Below are 6,635 nucleotides of genomic sequence, written 5' to 3'. Positions count from 1 at the left end.
TAAGGTGGCTGAAGATCTTGGAGGGGGTTGTTGTCTTTGGTTTTCTTGACCACCCCATGAGAAATTGGAATGGTTCCTCCAACCTGCATTATAATTTTTACTATAGGGGTTATTTTGAAGTCTAGAATTGGTACCTATATAGTTGACTTGATCGCTCTCTGTGATTAAGTTATAGAATGGATATTCTGTACTGTGCACCCCCTTCTTCATTTGAATCACACGTCATTACTGGATGTACCTGAGTAGAACTATACAAACTGTCAATCTTTTTATTCAAAAGCTCTACCTAATTAGATAGCATAGTGACCGTATCGAGGTTGAAAACACCAGCTGCTTTTGTTGGCTTTGTCCACATAACTTGCCATTGATAATTATTCAATGACATTTCCTGTATAAATTCATAAGCATCTTCAGGTGTTTTATTATTTATAGTTCCACCGGAAGCTGCATCGACCATCTGTCTAGTTGAGGGATATAAACCGTTGTGGAAGGTTTGAACAGGTAACCCATGATGAGGGCACCTTCCCAATAAGTCCTTGTATCTCTCCCATGCATCGTAAAGTGTTTCTAAATCCATCTGTACAAAAGAAGAGATATCATTCCTCAACTTAGCCGTTTTAGTCAGTGGAAAATATTTAAGTAAAAATTTTTTGGTCATTTGTTCCCAAGAAGTGATTGACCCTCGTGGTAACGCGTTCAACCACTATTTAGCCTTATTCCGTAATGAAAAGGGAAACAACTGAAGACGAATGGCATCATCAGAAATGCCATTGATCTTAAAGGTGTCACAGAATTCTAGAAAATTTGCTAAATGAGTGTTTGGATCCTCGTCCTGCAAACCATCAAACTGAACAAACTATTGTATCATTTGAATCGTGTTAGGTTTCAGTTCAAAATTATTTGCAGCAACAACAGGTCTAACTATACTAGATTCAGTTCCTATTAAAGTAGGTTTAGCATAATCATACATAGTACGAGGAGCAGGATTCTGATTTACTAGATTTGCAGCAACTACAAGAGGTAGCAGATTATTCTGATTTTCTTCCATCTCTTCAGTAATATCAATCTCGTCCTCTTACTCTTCCTCTATATATTGTAGGCCTCGCCTTATTTCCCTTCAGTTTCTATGAGCTGTACTCTCTATTTCACTATTGAAAAGCAAAGGTCCTAACGGGTTCCTTCTAGTCATAAACTAGAGATTCCTGCCAGAAGCAAATAGTAGGGAGATTAGAAGAGAAGTAAAAAAAATTAAATTAAAACAAAAAGTAATTTGCAATTAAAAATAAAAAAATGCCCAAAGTAATAAAATTCAAGTGTTCCTAATATCTTAGTCCCCGACAACGGTGCCAAAAACTTGATGGTCGCTAAACTTACTAAACATTCGACTAAGGCAAGCACACCTATCGAACAATAGTATAGTTATAGTGAGACCGGAAATATCATATCCACAAGGACTAAAAGTACTAGTAATTACTATCTTTTTATTATCTAGCCTAAGAATTAAATGGATTTTTTTAAACTAAAATTAACTATTTAATTAACTAAGAACACGACAAAAATAAAAGTTGGAAAATACTTTTGGAAAACTGATGGAGAAGACAATACCCAAGGAAGAATCCACCTAGACTTTACTTACTACTTCTAAACTAGACGATTTATTCAATTGACTTAATCTGTAGAAATCCTTAATTTATGTAAATATCTCTCTCAAGACTAAAAACAACAGACTCTAGGTTGATTAATTGAAATCTCTTTCTAATTAAAACTCGTATTGTTGCATTAACTCGATCTATGGATTCCCTTATTAGATTTGACTCTAATCCGGCAGATTTACGTCATCCTATGTCTAGGATTGCATTCAACTCCGCTTAATTATGCTAGATCTACTGTTAAATAGGGACTTTTACTCCACTGAATAAGCATATCAGACTTGAATTAATATCCTAAAATATTAAAGCAAGAATTAGGAACACATAATTAAGAATAAGAGCAAGTATTTATCATATAATTCAAATAGTAATAAGATCAATCTTAGGTTTCATCTTCTTTAGGTATTTAGGGAGTTTAGTTCATAGTGATAGGGCAAAACATCTCGAAATTGGGAAAACAACAAAACATAAAGAAACCGAAAGAACTTCTAAGGAAATTGAATGAAGATTTTCAGTCTTGAAGTAGATCCTACTTTCAAGTTGATTCCGATGGCTGTCTTCGAGTATTCTCCGCCTTCTCCTCTTTGTCCCCCATGATCCTCTTCTAGGGTGTTTATATAGACTTTATAATGCCCAAAATAGCCCAAAATTAGCCTTTTTTTAATAGAACTGGAATTGGGCTCGACAGGGACACGGCCGTGTACAATGCCCTAGTGAAGGTGCTCAGGCCATGTGCAATTTTGATGTGGTTTAATGTCGACATGGCCATGACACACGGGCATATGGTCTGCTCGTGTGTCTAACACGGGCATGTGGAGTACTCGTGTGGAAGTGCTTAGGCCGTGTGGAACACTAAAATCAGCCTCTTTTGTCTGTTTTTGTCTCTTTTCTTACTGTTTTCACTTTCCTATGCTCTCCTGAGTTTAAAACATGAAATTAAAGGATTAAGAGCATCAAATTCAATAAAACTAATGATGAATCATCCATAAATATGCCAAACATGGGATTTAATATGTATATATTATGGTTTATCAGTAATGCATTCAAGCAACCATTTTTATTTCTTTTCTCTTCTAAAGATCATATCTTTTTAACTTTAGATCATTCTCCCTCAACAAAAGATGGCCAAAACAAGAGTCTCGGTCAAGAATGCTACGAGAACATGCATCCTCTACTACAACAATTTGTGAATCGAAATCCCCCACCCCAGTATAGGCAAAAAAAGTCAGTAATGTTTTTGAATAAAGTGGCAAAGGAACAATTTTATGACAACATATTGAAGCAAAAATTTCATCCCGAATAGGGCATTTCCCTTTCACCACAACAAGACTTGGGTAAGCAAGTCTACAAAACCATCTCGAAGTTAAAGTGGGAAACTTTTTGCACCCAACCTAGAAGCTACTCATCTTCACTGGTACATAAGTTTTATCAAACTTATATGATCATGAGTTAGAGTTCATTTTTGTTTGAGAAGGCTTAATACCATAGGACGCTGAAAAAATCAACAAGCTGTACAGCACCAGGGTCGATTTCAATGAACACTCCAAATACATTGATGACATTACAGATGAAAAATGAGACCTGTTGGTGAAAGACTTGTGTATCGAGGGAGCAGTGTGGATGGGTTCCCATCAAAAGAATTATATGATGCACTGTCACTTCCTGACAGTACAAAGCAAAATTTGGTTTCATTTTGTCAAAGGCTAATGGCCACTACTTACAGTACTGCAGTCACCCACGATAGAATGTGTCTGATACATTCCACTGTCAAGGGAAATAAATTGATGTAGGCATAAAACTTTACCAAGAAATTGTTGACTAAGCCGCAAGGCAAATTGAAATCTTGGTTTTCCCATCATTGGTGATGTTATTGTGCCAGCAAAGAGGAATCATGCCCCATGATAGTAAGGAAGTCCTGGAAAATAAGGGCCCAATTAATGAAGCCTTTGTAGAGAGAATGACTCGTGGCAAGCACACCCAACACTGAAGGAGGTAGAAACCAGCAAAACAAGAAAGGGCAATGCCAAAGCTGACAACAAAGGAACAAACCTGAATGCAGAGACATCATTATGGCACAAACTAAAGGATGTCAAAAAAATGGTCAATTCCATCAATAATAGGCAGATCAGGCTTGTCGCTACAATAGAGGATATGGAGAAATCCTAAATTTTGTTTAATGTTTATACCAAAGCCTGGAATATGTCTATTTTAGCCACATTAGGCCAACTTAGCCCATCCCCATATTGGAATTCCCAGTCTTTCCACCAATCATTCGAAATTATGACCTCTATTCTGTGGATGAAGACTTAGAAGACTAAGACAAATCGATGCCATCCCCACCCATTGTAGAAGTCTCTGATAATGAGAAAGACGAGGAATCCAGGTACATTGAAGAATGCTTGTGAAAGATTGATAGCTTGTTCGAGGATGGTATTTTTGGTGATCAAGATGACATTATTGTTGAGAAGAAAGTTGTTGCTACAAAAGAGGAAGTTGTTGCTGAAGAAGAAAAGTTACTGAAAATAAGAAAACGATTCTGTTGAGAAGACTGTCATCGCACCCGAGTATATGGGTGCAACCATTGATACTTTGGAGCCAGATAGAGTGAAAGCAGAAGTTGCTGAGGTAACCAATGAGGAGCCATGCAATTGATTGGAATAGTGGTCTACACTGGACCACTCCAGGTGGCCTCTCCTACATAAGAAGCAGCTGATGATGCCAGGGTAGAGCCAGGAACTGAGGAGCAATCCGAGGACCGTGCAAAGCCTAAAGAACAGAAAACAAAGCACTCCAGGGAGAAAAAACGAAAGAAAGAGGAGAAAGAAATATCATGCAGCCACATCGATGGCTGAGGATCACTGAGTTAGTTTATTTTAAGCTTTAGTTGTAGTATTCATGCATCGCATGTACTTGTAGGTTTTATTTTGATAAGCATATATTGTCATTGCATTTTTATTGTCATTACATTTTCTTTTTTCTTTTTTTGAGCAAAAAATGACCGTAAGGGTCAACCCAAATTTATTTAATTAATATCATGAATTACGGCATCATGGATTTCCTTAGGATAAACCATTTTTAAAAAACAATTTTTTCCTTCACTATACATTTTTTTTACAAATTAAATCTCCTACAGTATTACAAGACCTATTGGCCCAAATTAAATTGGCCAATTTGAAATTGTTGAAGGCAGTAGTACACTCTTTTATGTGCGCACTGATTATGGTGACGTTAGTGGCTAGATTCCTTATCCTGTTGACCAGCCAAACGTGATTCGTCTCAAACATAACATGTTGCTTTATTTTCAATTGACACGCTACTTTAATGCTGGCTTCAAAGGCAAAGCACTCAGTCTCTTCCACTGGTATCCTTGTCTTTATAAAACCCCCACCGCCCTCAACATAAAACCATCTTCATATCTAACAATTATCCCTTACCCTATTCTGTTTTCACCCACTATAGCGTCAAAGTTGGTCTTTTTGAAGCCCTTTCGAGGTTTTTCCCACTTTTTTATTCACAGTATTTTTTGAAAGCACTGGTTCATTCAGCATATTGCAAATACAAAACTCCTGGTTCAAATTGCTTGCTCTTTCCCATATGAGCTTAGCTGCCTCTTCTTTTCCCCTGAAGAAGTAGTTATTTCTATTGTTCCAACAATTCTATAATAATGTCATAAGATCGGACATGGCTCTCTTATCAAAGGCACGCATCATGTCTTCCAGCAAATCTATACAATGGTCATATTTCTTCAAAATAAAGCTCATAGACCACCCTCCTAATGAGAGAATAGCACGAGATGTTGGGCAATCTTTTAACGCATGTAATAGAGTTTCAGCCTCAACTCCACACCTTGGACATCCCTTGTCAAAGCCTTGTCTAATGGACGTGATTTTTACATTTGTCGAGAGGATCTCATGCCCCATGCACCAAGTAAACACACGGATCTTTGCCAATGTGTCGAGCTTCCAAGAAGCTTTCCAAAAAATTCTGTGAGGGCCATACCCTATCTCTTTCAAAACCAACCATGAGTAGGCAGACTTCGAAGTAAAGCACCTATAACGATTGTGGAACCAAATTATTTTATCACCTTGGCCCACGTCTCCAATAGGAATTTTGTAAATCTTGTCACCCCACTCTTTCCCATACACTTTATTAACTTTATTAACATTCCAGCTTCTCCTATCTACATGCCAAAAATCATTCACTCTAGTCACACCTAGGTTGAGTATATTGCTTCTAATAACATCCCCATTAAGCCCTTCCATTCCCTAATTATCAACTTGAATATTTATCTTGTCACCATTCCTAATCTATCACCCAAATCCCTCTTTAAGAGCTTCCGTCGCTACCGTAATACTTGACCAGGTAAAGGAAGCTTTGTCCACCTTTTTGGCATGAAAAATGTTACGATTAGGGAAATATTTTGCGAAAAACACTTTGAAGCAGAAATAGTTATTGTTGTTTATCAGCCTCTACACTTGATGCTCTAAAAGAGCTAGGTTGAAAACTCAAACATCTCTAATTCCAAGGCCTCTGATGCCCTTCGGTTTACACAGAGTCTTCCAAGGAATCATTGTCTAAAATCTACCTTTGTCTTTTCTCGACCACCATATTCTACTTAGCTTAGCTTGAAAGTCATCGATCACCCCTTTGGGAGCCAAAAAAATCGACAAAGCATATGTAGGGATAGATTGGAGAACAGCTTTGATGAAGACTTCTTTGCCACCAAAAGAGAGCTGCCTCTTTGTCCAACTATTGATCCTGCAAGACAATCTATTATTAATCTCTTTGAAAGTCGCTATTTTCTTCTTACCAATTGGAATGGGAAGGCTTAGATAGTTGTTTAAATTCTCCACCACTGTCATGCCTAGAAGTTCACCAAAATTGGTTCTTTGAGCTCTTAAAACGTTGGGGCTAAAGAGAACCATTGACTTTTCAAAGTTAATCTCTTGACCTGAAATGTTAGAGAAAGTATTAAGCATGATAACG

At 37.3% G+C, this 6,635-nt stretch overlaps 1 non-coding gene across 1 annotated transcript; it reads left to right on the top strand.

Annotated features, from left to right (window-relative positions):
• The first annotated feature begins 503 nt into the window (after window positions 1-503).
• LOC128280971 (small nucleolar RNA R71) lies at window positions 504-610 on the top strand. The gene has a single exon (XR_008271188.1). It is a non-coding gene; the product is annotated as a small nucleolar RNA R71 (small nucleolar RNA).
• Window positions 611-6,635: the final 6,025 nt, after the last annotated feature.

The sequence above is a fragment of the Gossypium arboreum genome, chromosome 9 (assembly GCF_025698485.1).
Source record: "Gossypium arboreum isolate Shixiya-1 chromosome 9, ASM2569848v2, whole genome shotgun sequence".
In the NCBI taxonomy this organism is placed as follows: domain Eukaryota; kingdom Viridiplantae; phylum Streptophyta; class Magnoliopsida; order Malvales; family Malvaceae; genus Gossypium; species Gossypium arboreum.
The sequence above is the reverse complement of the archived record's forward strand: the minus strand, read 5'-3'. Positions and strand labels throughout refer to the sequence as shown.